Source organism: Petaurus breviceps, unplaced genomic scaffold, assembly GCF_028583685.1.
Source record: "Petaurus breviceps papuanus isolate PSGF00001 unplaced genomic scaffold, PetGlider_PUasm1.0 151, whole genome shotgun sequence".
NCBI classification, from domain to species: domain Eukaryota; kingdom Metazoa; phylum Chordata; class Mammalia; order Diprotodontia; family Petauridae; genus Petaurus; species Petaurus breviceps.
Window position 1 is genome coordinate 32,169,804 of NW_027185712.1, and position 16,414 is coordinate 32,186,217.

The window sequence follows — 16,414 nt, forward strand, 5'->3', positions numbered from 1 at the left end:
TCTCTCTCTCTCTCTCTCTCTCTCTCTCTCTCTCTCTCTCTCTCTCTCTCTCTCATTAAGGGAAGCTTGATTAGGGGAGGCTTGTTTGTAGGTAGGCTTTCATACCTTTTGTTAATTTCTAATTAGGCACTGAGTCATGAGGGTTGTGATATCTCCTGTTTCTAAAAACAATATATTTACTCTAAGGTTAGTATTTTGCTTTGGGACTCACTCATTGGAAGAATGTTCTTGCAATTTGACCAGATGAGACTCTGGGTAGCTGTTAAGGAACCTCTTGGTTTTGAAAAACCCAGATGTTGGTGCTTTTCTCTCTGGTAACTATGTGTATATTGCCTTGTTCAGACAATTGGATTTGTTGGCTGATCTGTGCTAATTTTCAGAGAGTTAGAAACCCTGTCTGTTGGTTTTTATTTCTCTGCTTATATTTTCTCTGTATTTTCTGTGTGTATTTTCTCTGAAGTTCAGGGTGCTGACTTTTCCTCTGAAATAGTGAGTATAACTTTAAAAATTGTTGACCCCTTAAAGAGCTATCTTTCCTAGTAAAGTAGATCTAAAAACCTGTGCTAGCATAGCAGTCCCCCTGGGGGCTGGCACACAATGCCAATGTTGTTGCTGCTACATATGTATAAAGAGTCTGCTCTATGTCAGGTACTGTGCTAGATGGTCAAGGTAATAATAATAATAACCAGTATTTCCATAGTGCTTACTATATATCACACACGATACTAAGTACTTAGGAATGATTATCTCATTTAATCCTCAGAAAAACCCTGGGAGGTAGGTCCCCTTATTATCCCCATTTAACAGATGAAGAAATTGAGACAAACAAAGCTTGTAACTTGCCCAGGGTTCAGTGGCTAGTAAATTCCAGAGGCAAGATATGAATACAGATCTTTCTGACTCCAGGCCTGATACTCTACCTAACATACCACCTAGCTGCATAGCTTGAAGATTCCCTATTTTGTTAGGGAAAGAAAATGTGTTCATAGATGAGTAAATAGTATTTATATAAAAGTAAACCATGATTTGGAATAGGACTAACAATCAGGAAATCTGGAAAGGGTTTTTGAAGGAGCTGTCACTTAAGTTGATTTTAAAAGTATTAGAGATATAAGAGGTAAAGGTAAAGAGGGAGGGAATTCCAGGCATAGGGGAAAGCTTGTACAAAGACTTAGAGAAAGAAGATGGGTATCATGTAGTGTGATCATCAAGGATGAATGGAATGTTTAGTCCAGGAGAAAATGTAGCATGTATCAGCCTGAATATACAGACTAGAATCAAATTGCTGTGGGCTTTAAACGCCAGACAGGGGACTTTGTATTTGATTCTAAATTTAGTGGACAGTCGTTGAAACTTCTTGAGGAAATGCATGACATGGATATGCTTGCACTCTAGGAATTTCAATTTAGTAGGTACATGTAGGATTAGAAAGAAAGAGCTCAGAGAGGGGAGACCAATTTGGAGCTACTGAAAGAATCCTGGCAAGTGGTGATGCAATTATAACCTGATTAGTTGGGTGGAATACAATAATAAGCCAAATTCAGATGATATTTAAACTCTGTTGAAACCACAATACATCACAATACTTCGTCCAAAAAGTTGAATATCATAAATTATTCAAAATTTTCATTGATACATTAGTATACCTAACATGGGTCTATGAGATTTATTATACATTAAAAAAATAAAATAATTTATTTAGACAGCCCCCATGTCCCAAAAACTATTGCTTAGGGCCTATGCAAATCCTTGCTTTGGGTAACCTGATTTTAAAATTCTGTTTCCTACATTGTGATAAACTTATTTTAGACCATGTTCAGTGACAGGTTACAGAGAAATTATTTATAATAAATTAATTTAGGTTAAGTTTCCCTTTCCTTTTCTGTAACTTGGATTTTTAAGAAAATGGCTATGGTTGATGATTTCTAGTTTTAATCGTGGCAAGACCTAGCTTTTTCAAACTATTTCTTTGTTCTTTTAAAAGTAAATTATTAATGTTATTCAACTTACCAGTCTTAGATACCTTCTAGGGTCAAAATTTTGTATCTATTTTTTCGCTGTTATGGAACTTCATTATGCCCTAATGAAAGTGACATTTAGGGGGAAAATTTTTTTGAGACAAGATATATTCCATGACATGATAATATTGCAAACACTTTTTTGACATTGTGATTTGAAGGAAAAGAAGATGGACTATATGACCTTTAGAGCATCAGTGATTTTTAAAACCTAATTGGAAAAATCCTCAAAATAGCTTTGGAGGAGATTTCTTATGGAGCATTTTATGACTGGACTTTTAGTGTTAGGTATAGGAAATTGATGTGTCTCAGTGCAAGGAGGTCATATGAGAGGAGAATCTGACAGATATTCTCTTCTTTAGGTGTTGAAGTAAGTTAATGATATTGGATTTTATTAGCTCCTCTGAAGTTGTAGGATGCTGCATGAAATCTCTAATTACATGATCTGAATAATATACAACAAGCACAGGAATCAGTAAATAGTTTCAGAAGTATTTTTCATTTTTCTAGAAATAATTCAGTCAGTAATTGGAGCCAGATTAGATCAGATGTTGGAAGTTAGAAAAGAATGTAGGCTATGGGGCAGAGAGCGCTCCTCCTCATCTTTGTATCTTCCTAAGCATTAAGTCCAGTAAATTACATGCACTAGTATCTCAATAAATTAAGAATTGATTCTATATGAAGTAAAAGAGCGATTGTAAGATTATTTGATAACCCACCAGTATTTTCTTTCTTGCTAGAAAAAAAAAGAGTATGTTCTGTGGTGACTGGCTCTTGCCACACTAAAAAAGTTTTTCTGTTTTACAATACTACCAGCACCAACCCTCTAGGTCATTAAATGTTTTAGCAGCATATCTCCACTTATAATCCAAACTCTGTCATACACATAAGTAGAAAAAATCATTGTCCTTCCTTTGAGGTTCCAATCTCTCCTTATTTCAAGCAAATTTTTTCTTATTCCCAGAAATTCCAGAAAGTTATGATTATTCACCAATGGAGAATAAATTTTACCCGAATCTCATTTTTTTTACTGAAAAATTATGTGTCAATCTTAATTTATTTATTTTTTTGCAAATTGAATTATAATTTACACGTGATGGTACAGGGACACATTATTAAAAAAAAAAACTGTGCCGGATCACTTTATATTGGATTTTTGTATTGCAAACTGTTGTACTATGTTATATTAGAATATAATATACTGTGTTGTAGTTCATTATAGTGTATTTTAACATAGTATACCTTAAAGTATATCATGGTATAACTCTTAGTACTTTTTTAAGGTCTTCACTGTACCTGTCATGATATTTGGCATCATGAAGTAAGGGAACACATAGAAGATATCCCCAACTCTATAATTTCCTTAAGTTTGGAATAGTCACATACATTACTAAAACCATACCTGCAGGTAAAAATTGACTTAAATACCTGTCCACTCATCCTAAAAATAAGGTGCTTAATTTCCTGTAATTGACTCACTTTTCATTCCCTTCAACAAAGTTCATGAGGGGAAAAAAGGAAAAAAAAAGAGGAAAAAAAGAAATTTGCATGATAACTTTATTTTATATTTCAAAGGAATAGCAAGATGTACATAATAGATTTGTAATTTCATGTACAATCATCTTTTTTATTGTACTATGTTAAAGAAATGCTTGTTTTATTCCATAAAATAAAAATGAAATAAATGTGAAAATAATTTTATTACAAGAACCACTGGAAATATGAATACACAAAGATCAGAAAAATACATGCAACCTAGCAACTTTGCATCATTCAAACTAATTCTAAGTTTATTTCAAATTCAAGATGCATATATATATATATATATTAATAGTATTAATGTTTAGAAGTACATACATAGAGTATAGAGAGGTAGGACAGGTAAGAGTATCTGTTCCATGCTGGAGTGGATAGAAGCAAGACTTGGAGTCAGGAAAACCCAGGTTCAAGTTGCTTTAAGTTCATGTTTGATTCTAGCAGCATGAGGCTGTCAAAAGAATTCTGGATTTGGAGTTACAGATCAGGATTCAAATTCTGTTTGGGTTACTTAATTTTTGGGCAAATTACTTATCTTCCCTGGGCTCTAGTTTCCATAATTTTGAAATGAGGGAGTTGAATTAGATTACTTTAAGGCCCTTCCCAACTCTAAATCTATAATACTATGATTCCATGAAGTCTCATACCTGATGCTTACTGACAAATTACCAAGCTCTCCAGTTCCCCAGGCTACTCTCTAAGAACATTCATTAAGCTCTGATTTGCTTTGGCATAGAGAATTTTCTTACTGGGAGGTTCCTATTCCAAAAAAATTTTAAGTTGGGTGAGGTTAGTTTTTTTTAAGTATCTGGATGGGTTATTGTATTTCCTCAAAGCATCCATGAAATAATAGTATGTATCTCATTTCTTAGAACATACCTTTTGTCCATTAGACCTTTAAGTATGAATGCATAATATATGCAAATTCATTCTGTATCTAATAAGAATAACATAATCCTTCCTCTTTATTCCTCTTTCTTTCACTCCTTTTCTTCCTTCTTTGAGACCATACTTAGAGTGACATACATAAAGGAAGAAGAAGGTTAAAAAAAAGTAGAAGGAAAACTTTCCGAAGTTCCATCACATTTAAAATTACCCTTTTATAAAAAACAAAAACAAACCAACATATCAGAAGTTGCAAAAGTTAAACAGTAACCTAGTGACTAAAGTATCTTTTTTCTAAATGCCAAGTGTTGTTGACAACTGTGGTAATATGCAGGTCAAATATTAGGACCACAAATACAATCTTTTACTTTTATTGCATTTTGTGAAAGAAGGGTAATGTCACAAATAGCAGCATATGATGTTGGTGAATATATGGCCTTCACTTACTGTGTATATATACCATAAAAGATGGATTTATTTTCTCAGACAGTAAGTACACACTTTTAGTGGAGCCCAGATACCTTATAGGAATGGAACCCCTAAAAGCACCCCATAATATACTTTATTTAGAACCATAACATCTTATTGCGGCAGTTTTACGTGGACCTATCTTTATTAATCTTTAAAAGTATTTCTATAAGCTTGCCATGAATAATAGGAAAAGCAATAAAGCAACAGTATGGATACTGTGGAAGACTGACAAATTTTCTGAAGTTACAGTTTTGCTGAAGTACTAAAAGGTAAGTATGAACGTGGTTAAATAAACAAGGTGCTAACTGGAAAATTTAGAGCAATATCTATGCACTTGATGTAGTAAATTCTTTATATGGTGACTAAGGAAAGCCATAGAGGCCCCCCAAAATTGGTCTATATTGCCAAATATGTAGTTTCTAGCATCATGGGGGAGTGAGGAAGGAATTCTTTAACATCATGATTTCAAAAAGTGAGGCAGGAAACTAATGTTAAGGATGAGTGAATTTGGTACATACATTATGTTTCTGAGTATTTAGGTCTCCACTAAATTCTTTCCATGAATTATCCCTAAATTTTGTAGCAATTATTCTGTTTGTCATCCACATAAGACCAGTTTTGAGTTGACATTAGTTATCACAGTTTTTCTTTAAGCTCAAATAAACTTCATCAAAATGGCATCCCATTAGATATTATCAAGGATACAATGAAAACCAGGAGTAATGATTTATTTTCAGTAGTGGTTTAAGTATTAAGATATCACTAGTAAATAGATGATTTTTTTCTTGTGCTTTCTCTCATTTGTTACTGATACTTTTGTGACTTGGTTTGCAAAGAATGTAGAAGAAGAAGACCTACATTCAAACATTTCCTGCCACAAACAAGTTATATGACCCCAATAAATCTCTGAATCTTTCATTAAATATAATATCTCAAACATATATCCCCCTGGGAGCTTGTGGGTGACCGAATGAGATTGTGTATGTAAAAATACTTTATACAACATAAAATCTTACAAATATACAGAATCATAGTTAGTTGCTTCACGAGGAACCAAAAAGGCCACAGCAAGGAGTATAAAAATGCCCTAATATTTATGTTTTATTTTCTAATTATATTGAACCTGTCATTTCACTGAAATATGAAGCCCTAGGTGAGAAATTCCCCCTATTAATGCAAATCTGTAAGTGTTATGAAACTTAAAACCTTATAGAAGTTCCTGGGGGGGTACTGAATGATTAACTGACTTGCCTAAGGTGCCTATGTGTCATAGATGGGAGTTAAATCTAGGTCTTCATGACTCCAGCCAGGGTTAGCTATCTACTATATTATTCTTCAGTCATACATTATACCCTCCCCAATTTTAATGGTCTAGGGGAAAGTTCTGATTACCTCATCCTAGTTAGAACTATACATAATGGTCATTATGATTATGCATTTACTTAATTTTTAAAATGTTTTCATTTAGAATAAGGATTAGAGTTGAGGAATTCTAGAAAGTTGACCTTATATCTTGCTCTACCATTTAGCTGGTTTCAGTTTAATCTGGAAAAAAATATATACAATGACGTTTAAAAACAATCTAATTCATCATCCATGTTAGCACTATTTGCCAACCATTTCAGAAGGTGAACTTTTGAACAGATAACAGGGGAGAGTTTAAATTTATTTCTTAATTAATTAAGAAGTAATATTAAATAGAAAAACTATACTAGTTTTGGAGGTGGATGGCTGGCATAAATGTATGTGACCTTGGAAAAGTCACTTAAACTCTTTGTTCCTGACTTTCCTCATATGTAAAATGAAAGTTGAACTCAATAACTTTTAGGCTTCCCTTTAGCTCTATTTCTATGATATTTTTATTACAACTTAAAAATAATTTTAAAAAATTGCAATGTACAAAGAACAAGAGACTTGTATGATGAACTTTGAACTTCTTGTATTCAGAGTATTATTAAGGAAAAAATGTGTGTGCTGAATTTAATAAGGTAGCAATAAAACCACTAGTTGTGTATCTCTTTTACTTCTTTTGCATTCTTCTATGCTAAGTGTAATTGCTGTCTAAATCTGAATACACCACTTGTTTACATGTAGCATGAATTGATATGTTCTGGGATCTGGCCTACTCTTTTTTTTTCTGGCTTTTTGGAGGGGGAGGGCATACTAATTGGGGTTAAGTGACTTGCCCAAGGTCACATGGATAGCAAGTATTAAGTGTCTGAGGCCAGCCAGAATTGAACTCGTGTCCTCCTGACTTCAGGGTTGGTGCTCTATCCACTGTGCAACCTAGCTGCCCCAAAGTTAAGAGCAGAACCAAATTACAGAGAGGTTTATTTTTTTTGTTTTGTTTTGTTTTGCTTTTTAGAGGGGGGAGGGCAAGGCAATTAGGGTTAAATGATTTGCCAAGGTCACACAGCTAGTAAATGTGTTAAGTGTCTGAGGCTGGATTTGAACTTAGTTCCTCCTGATTCCAGGGCCGGTGCTCTATTCACTGCACTGCTTAGCCACCCCTTGGCCTATTTCTTTTGGAGGGAAAGTACAATTTTAGCCTTGTAGGGAACAGAAGGGTTGTGTCTTGACAGTCTCTTCCTCACCTACTTGTGAGAGAGCTACAACACTGAAGTTCCCTCTATCAAATGCATCTCAAATATGTGCATATCTCAGAGTTCAATAGAGTCAGAATAAAAGACACTATCCATGATTATTCAAGAAGAGGGCAATAACTTAATACTGTCAAAGTTAATTTCTTCCCATCAAATGCTGATTACACAAAGGACCACCACAGATACTGAAAAGCAGGAAAACTTACTTAAACAAGCAAAACAGTAAGCTGAAAGGGAACCATACAGATTAGAATAGGCAAAAGAATACATTGTAGAGAAGTTGTCTTGACTGGGAGGTATATAAAATAACTGAACAAAGGATTTAAAGAACAGTCTCACCAAGGAAAGTCTGCTCTAAATAAACTCTATAGTTTCAAACACTGGAAGTCAAGAGACTTGATGGTGTCCTCCTTCCCCTACGTATCCAGGGTTTTGAAAGTTCTGTTTACCACCTAAAAGTCCACAGTTTACCTCTCTTGACATAAGTCCTTCTCAGTGTACTTCTTTTTAGCATTTGTTCAACTATTGTACAAGTATAACCCAAAGACACTGTATTCCATCTCAAATCATTTATACCAATGGCATACCAGCACATTTAGGAAATCTCTGACCTCACCACTCAAACACACACAATTGGCTCCAAGGCCAGTAACTGACTAATTATAGACATTATTCTGCCAGCCAATCTGGAATTATGTGTTTTGTATATGAAGCAGGCATGTAACAGGACTATATATCAGGAAAAGAGAAACAAGTAGCCCATTTCCCAAAAGCAACTTCCCACTTCACCCAGAGACAATTATGTTTTTTTTCTTTTCTCGAGGTGAGTAACTTCATTTTAGCTTGCCTTTAGCTTGCATTTTAGCTTCAGCAATCATATCTAACTCACATTTTTAAAAAACATTCTAACTCTTGTGGAAGGCCAACCAAAAAGACAGCATCCTCTCTGTCTCAGACCACTTTGGCCAATGGAAGATGAATAAATTTCAGAAGTCTTTTTGTCTTCCACTTGAAGAAAACTAATTGACCCCAAGAAAAGTGATTGACTAGTAAGAGTCCTGTTTTTTTAAGCATATACTGTAAATACTCATAGGAAATAACTTGTATCCAGAAGTCCAATTGACTCATAGAGATACTTTTTTTTCTATGAGCCATCTAATATTTCTCCCTATATATTTTTTGCTTTTTTTTTGGAGGGGGAAAGGAAGGGCAATTGGGATTAATTGACTTGTCTAAGGTTGTACGGCTAGTAAGTGTTAAGTGTCTGAAGCCGGATTTGAACTCAGGTCCTCCCTACTCCACGGCTGGTGCTCTATTCACTGTGCCACCTAGCCACCCTGTATTTATCCCTATATTGACTTAACTTTCAACCAAAATTCAGACTTTTATGTTCTTGGACTCTAACTTATAAACAATGAGTATTCTTTCCACAAAAGTCATCTCAGAACTTAATTTGGGGGATTATTCTTTCTCTTTTTGCCAGTCTTGCCCTAAACCAATCAAGCATCACACATTTATTAAATATTTGGTATTTAACCACACTTCTTTAAATATTTGATGACTAAAATTATGAGAAATTGGACAGACTTCCCCCTATTTCTTTTATTGGGATTATTTTCATGAAATACTGATTTATCCTTCCCACGGAAGAGGCAAACATAAAATATTGGCTAAAATATTATTATTTAGCAGTAAAGGCCCACTGGCTAATGCCCACTGGAAGTTGAAGTTATTTATTATCTAGGAAATGATGAACTCAAATGCAATGATTAAGTGAGTAATCTAAATCTTGATATTCCCCAGAGCACTATTCCTGTCAAAGCCTCTTTTGTGTAATCCTTATTTGAAAGGAGTAGAATCTTTTTTCAGAGATCACAGTTCATCCTGTAAGAAAACTTTCAAAAAAGCATCTTCTTTTAAAATGTAATTATCCAAAATGTAAAGTGTGAGGACAAAATGGAAAATTTACTTTAAAACTTTGATATGACGAGCCAAGTTGGTGGCATAGAAGAAACACTAAAGTCAAAATTTCCCAACATTTCCCTCCAAACAATTTCAAAATATTACATCAAACACAATTCTAGAGCAACAGAATAGCAAAAACAAAAAAGTGAAGGCGATACATTTTTTTTTTCAGCTCAAGACAGCTTAGGAGGTTAAAAATAGAGTTTTGTGACACAGGTCCGGGGCTGGCCAAGAGTCCACATGGACCCAACATTAGCTGTGGGATTCAGAGGTGGGGGGAAGAGCAGCAGCAGGAGTTTCGTGAACTCTCAAGCCAGACAGTAAGATGGCAGTTGGTTAGAAGGGGATGATGGGAAAATCCAATGAAAGCACTGAGCACAAAATAGGATGCTGGGCAGCAACTCCATTGCCCATTAAAAATGCTGGTTTACAGTTCCAGGAAGAAGAGGAGTGTTTGCAGTGGCAAGGGAGCATGGACCCTGAGGAGCAGTGAGCACTTGTAGTTGCAAGGAACCAGGGAATCTGAGGAGTAGTATTGTTTGCAACCCAAAAGTTGGGACCTTTCCTAGACTGCAGTATAGACTCAGGAGAGCAGTGACAACACAGATCATATCACTTTTGAAGCACAAAAAAAAAACTTACAAATCTCCAGAACTAACTCTGAAAACAGCAACACTAAACCCTGAAACCTAGGACAATGCCCTGATTCACCTCTGGCACCCACCCTGGAAAAAAGAGACCAGCTTTAAGATAAATTTCAAAGTCATGAAATAGGTTAAAAAAAAAAGAAAAAAAAAAAAAAAAGAACATGACCATAGATATCTACTCTAGTGATAGGGAAGATCAAGACATAAACTCAGAAGAAGACAGTGATATTAAAAAAAGCTATAAACAAAGTTGCAAAGCAAAAAAAAAAAAAAGAAAATTGTACAAAATCACCAAAAGAATTCTAAAGAATCTAAAAAGTTTTGAAATTAAATAAAAGTTGCAAAGGAAAATTGGACAGAAATGAGAGTGATAAAAGAAAAATAATGGAGAGGCGGAGCCAAGATGGCGGAGTAGAAGCACGACCCTCCCGCGGCTCCAGCTTCCACCCTCCCCAATCCATGTAAAAAGGGGACTCTAAACAAACTTTGGAGCTGCAGAACCCACAAAATGACACAGAGAAGCTAACCTCCTGCTGAGAACAGCCCGGCAGGCCGGCAGGAATCGGCCAGCACAACGCTCTGGGAGCTGAGCCCCACCCCGAGGCTTTAGCCCCAGGGCGGGCCTGACCAGCCGCCAGCCAGAGGGACTCCAGATCAGCAGCAGCTGTGGCCGTTTCCAGATTTATCAATACATAGATGTGAAGGACAAGTTATAATAAGGAATAATAGCGGGCGACAGCGCGGTGGCCTGTGCGGGAAGGTGCGGCGGCGGCAGCGCGGCGGGCGCAGGCCGGGAAGGGGTCTGATCAACTCGGAGGGCAAGTTTTCCCACCAACCACAAAGTCAACTACCAGGCCTATCACCAAAGGGCTGGGACTGGAAAGAGCAAGGTAAGAAGCAAATACAGGGGCCCCTATACTGGACAGCAAACACTCCTGGGGCTACCACTTCATAGCCCAGAAATCTTTTTTTTTTAAAAAAAAGCCCCTTTCAGGACCTCCAAAGACAAGGATGGCAGAGTGAACCCCACTTGCTCCAAACCCCCCCTCTGACCCTGAAAATATAGTAACTCTTGCCCCAGGGCAAAACCCTCTACAGTAAAGGCTTGGGATCCTAGAGGAAGGGCGTGGCTAGGACACTGCCTCAAAATGGGTAGAAAGCAGACTACAAAGACAAAGACTCTAAAGTCCTACTATCCTCAGAGGGAAGAACCAACCTCAGAGGGAGACACTGTGGACTCCACACCCACAGCTGAGACTTCAACAGGGAATGGATCCCAAGCACAGAAGGCTCTTCTAGATGAGATCAAAAGGAACTTTGAAAGCAAAATGAGAGAGATAGAAGACAAAATGAATAATTCTCTCAAAACAAAAATAGCAGAATTTGAAAAACATTATAATGAGGAAAACATCTCTCTAAAAAGAAAAGTGTATGATATGGAAAAGGAGCTTCAAAAATTAACCAAGGAAAATGATTTGCTAAAAACCAGAATTAAACAAATGGAAACAAATAACTTTATGAGGAACCAAGAAGTAGCCAAGCAAAACAACAAAAATGAAAAATTAGAAAAAGAGGTAAAATACCTCAAAGAAAAAATAACTGACCTGGAAAACAGATCCAGGAGAGATAATCTGAGAATCATAGGCCTACCAGAAAATTATGATGAAAAAATGAGCCTGGACAACATTCTCCAAGAGCTCGTTAAGGAAAACTGCCCTGAGATACTAGAACCTTAGGGGAAAATAGAAATCGACAGAATCCACCAGACACCTGCTGTAAGAGATCCCAAACTGAAAAATCCTCGAAATGTTGTGGCCAAACTCCAGAATTACCAGATAAAAGAGAAAATACTTCAAGCGGCCAGAAAGAAACAATTCAAATATCGAGGGTCCACAGTGAGGATTGCACAGGATTTGTCAGCCTCCACACTGAAAGATCGGAGGCAGTGGAATACAATTTTCAGGAAGGCAAAACAACTTGGATTACAACCAAGGATCACATACCCAGTGAGACTGAGCATATTCTTCCAGGCAAAGAGATGGTCATTCAATGATATAACAGAGTTCCAGACCTTTTTGATAAAAAAGCCAGAACTCAATGGAAAATTCAACCTCCAATTACGAGAAGCAACAGTGACTTAGAAAGGTAAACAAGGAGAAAAACATCAATTTAGAGGGAAAGAGGGGAGGGAGAGGAGCTTTGCATGAGATCTGTTCCTGTCATTCTTGATGAGAAGAAAAAATAGCATACCTCATTAAGTATAACAATATCCTACAGGCAGTAGGAGGGGGAAAGGGTTACAAAAGGGAGGTGGGAGTGATTTGTAGGGAGGGAAGTAGTAAGTGGAAAAGGGGAGGAAAAGGGAGGGGGGCCGAAAAGGGAACACTGAGGGAGGCGGTGGTCAAAAGGAAAACTATTAAGGGGGGGAAGGGAGAAGGGAGGGAAAATACGAACATTAACAGGGGCAGGAATAGGATGAGGGGAAAGAAGCAGATAACAATCATAACTGTAAATGTGAATGGAATGAACTCTCCTATAAAACGGAGATGGATAGCAGAATGGATTAGAAATCATAATCCTATAATATGCTGTTTACAAGAAACACATTTGAAACAGAGGGATACACACAAGGTAAAGGTAAAAGGTTGGAGTAAAATATATCATGCCTCAGCTAAAGTAAAAAAAAGCAGGGGTAGCAATCCTTATCTCAGATAAAGCAAATGCAAAAATTGACTTAATTAAAAGAGATAAGGAAGGAAAACTATATCCTGTTAAAAGGCACCATCGAGAATGAAGCAATATCACTACTTAACATATATGCACCAAGTGGTGTAGCATCCAAATTCCTAGAGGTGAAGGTAAAGGAATTAGAGGAAGAAATAGATAGCAAAACTATACTAGTGGGAGACCTTAATCTCCCCCTATCTGAACTTGATAAATCCAACCTCAAAATAAACAAGAAAGAAGTTAAGGAGGTGAACAGGATTTTAGAGAGGATAGGTATGATAGATCTCTGGAAAAAACTGAATGGGGATAAAAAGGAATATACTTTCTTCTCAGCAGTTCATGGCACATATTCAAAAACTGACCATGTTCTAGGGCATAAAAACCTCACAATTCTATGCAGTAAGGCAGAAATATTAAACGCATCACTCTCAGATCATGATGCAATAAAAATTATGTGCAATAAAGGGCCAGGGAAAGACAGACTAAAAACTAACTGGAAATTAAACAATTTGATCCTAAAGAATGAGTGGGTCAAGCAAGAAATTATAGAAACAATCAGTAATTTCATTCAAGAGAATGATAATAATGAGACAACATACCAAAATCTGTGGGATGCATTAAAGGCAGTTCTTAGGGGAAGTTTTATATCCCTGAGTACATACGTGATTAAATTAGAGAAAAGGGAGCTCAACGAATTGGGCATGCAATTAAAAAACCTAGAAAAAGAACAAATTCAAAATTCCCAATTAAATACTAAACTAGAAATATTGAAGACTAAAGGAGAGATTAATAAAATTGAAATTAAGAAAACTATTGAACTAATAAATAAAACCAAGAGCTGGTTTTATGAAAAAACCAACAAAATTGATAGACCCTTAGTCAATATGATAAAAAAAAGAAAGAAGAAAACCAAATTATGAGTATCAAAAATGAAAAGGGTGAATCTACCTCCAATGAAGAGAAAATCAAAACAATAATTAGGAATTATTTTTCCCAATTGTATGCACATAAATTTGACAATCTTAGGGAAATGGATGAATATTTAGAAACATACAAGTTGCCCAGATTAACTGAAGAGGAAGTAAATTACTTAAATAATCCCATCTCAGAAAAAGAAATTGAACAAGCCATCAGTCACCTCCCTAGGAAAAAATCTCCAGGGCCAGATGGATTCACTAGTGAATTCTATCAAACATTTAAAGAACAATTGATTCCAATACTCTACAAATTATTTGGGAAAATTAGTGAAGAAGGAGTCCTACCAAATTCTTTTTATGACACAAATATGGTACTGATACCTAAATCAGGAAGAGATAAAACAGAGAAAGAAAATTATAGACCAATCTCCCTCATGAATATAGATGCAAAAATTCTAAATAAAATACTAGCCAAAAGACTACAGCAACTTATCTCAAGAATAATACACTTTGATCATATAGGACTTATTCCAGGAATGCAAGGATGGTTTAATATTAGGAAAACCATCCGTATAATTGAGCATATCAACAATAAAACTAGCAGAAACCACATGATCTTCTCAATAGATGCAGAAAAGGCTTTTGACAAAATACAACATCCATTCCTATTAAAAACATTAGAAAGTATAGGAATAAATGGAGCCTTCCTTAAAATAATAGGTAGCATCTATTTAAAGCCATCAGCAAGTATTATATGCAATGGGGAGAAGCTGGAAGCATTTCCCATAAGATCAGGGGTGAAACAAGGGTGTCCACTATCACCCCTCTTATTCAATCTGGTACTAGAAATGTTAGCAGTAGCAATTAGAGAAGAAAAAGAAATCAAAGGAATCAAGTTAGGCAAAGAAGAGACCAAGCTATCACTCTTTGAAGATGATATGATGATATACTTAGAGAATCCTAGAGAATCAAATAAAAAACTGCTTGAGACAATAAATAAATTTGGCAAAGTTGCAGGATATAAAATAAACCCACATAAATCCTCGGCATTCCTATATATTTCCAATGAAACTCAACAGCAAGAAGTAGAAAGAGAAATCCCATTTAAAGTTACTGTAGACATTATAAAATATTTGGGAATCTACCTGCCAAAACAAACACAGGACCTGTATGATCATAACTACAAAACACTTTTCACACAAATAAAGTCAGATCTAACTAATTGGAAAAATATCAATTGCTCATGGCTGGGTCGAGCTAATATAATAAAAATGACAATTTTACCTAAATTAAATTATATATTTAGTGCCATACCAATTAATTTACCAAAAAACTACTTTATAGAGTTAGAAAAAATAGTAACAAAATTCATCTGCAAGAATAAACGGTCCAGAATATCAAGGGAATTAATGAAAAAAAATGCTAGGGAAGGTGGACTAGCTTTACCAGATTTCAATCTGTACTATAAAGCAGCAGTCATCAAAACTACTTGTTACTGGCTGAGGAATAGAGGAGTGGATCAATGGAATAGATTAGGCACACGAGATTCAGAAGTCAACAACTACAGTAATGTATTGTTTGATAAACCCCCAGACCCTGGTTTTTGGGATAAGAACTCACTATTTGACAAAAACTGCTTGGAAAACTGGAATATAGTATGGCAGAAATTGGACATAGACCATTATCTAACACCATATACCAAAATCAAGTCTAAATGGGTTCATGATCTAGGTATAAAGGTTGATACTGTAAGCAGTCTGCTAAAACAAGGAATAGTTTACCTATCAGACTTGTGGAGAGGGAATGACTTTATGATGAAACAGTAATTAGAGAACATTATAAAATGTAAAATGGATAATTTTGACTACATGAAATTGAAAAGTTTCTGTACAAATTAAGCCAATGTAACCAAGATTAAGAGGGAGGTGGGAAATTGGGAAAGAATCTTTACAACCTATGTCTCTGACAAAGGACTCATCTCTAAAATATACAGAGAACTGAGTCAAATTTATAAGAATACAAGTCATTCCCCAATTGATAAATGGTCAAAGGATATGAACAGGCAGTTTTAAGAAAAAGAAATTAAAGCTATCTATAAGCACATGAAGAAATGCTCTAATTCACTATTGATTAGAGAAATGCAAATCAAAACAACTCTGAGGTACCACATCTCACCAGTTAGATTGGCTAAGATGACAAAACAGGAAAATGACAAATGCTGGAGAGGATGTAGGCAAACTGGAACACTAATGCATTGTTGGTGGAGTTGTGAACTGATCCAGCCTTTCTGGAAAGCAATCTGGAACTATGCCCAAAGGGCTATAAATACTTTCATACCCTTTGATCCAGCAATACCACTCCTAGGGTTATATCCCAAAGAGATCATAGAAATGGGAGAAAGACCCATATGTACAAAAATGTTTATAGCAGCTCTTTTTGTTGTGGCAAAGAATTGGAAATTAAGGGGTTGTCCATCAATTGGGGAACGGCTGAACAAGTTGTGGTATATGCATGTTATGGAATATTATTGCGCTATAAGAAACGGGGAGCAGGCGGTCTTCATATTTACCTGGAGAGGCTTAAAAGAACTGATGCTGAGTGAGAAGAATAGAACCAGGAGGAATTTGTACGCAATTACAGACACA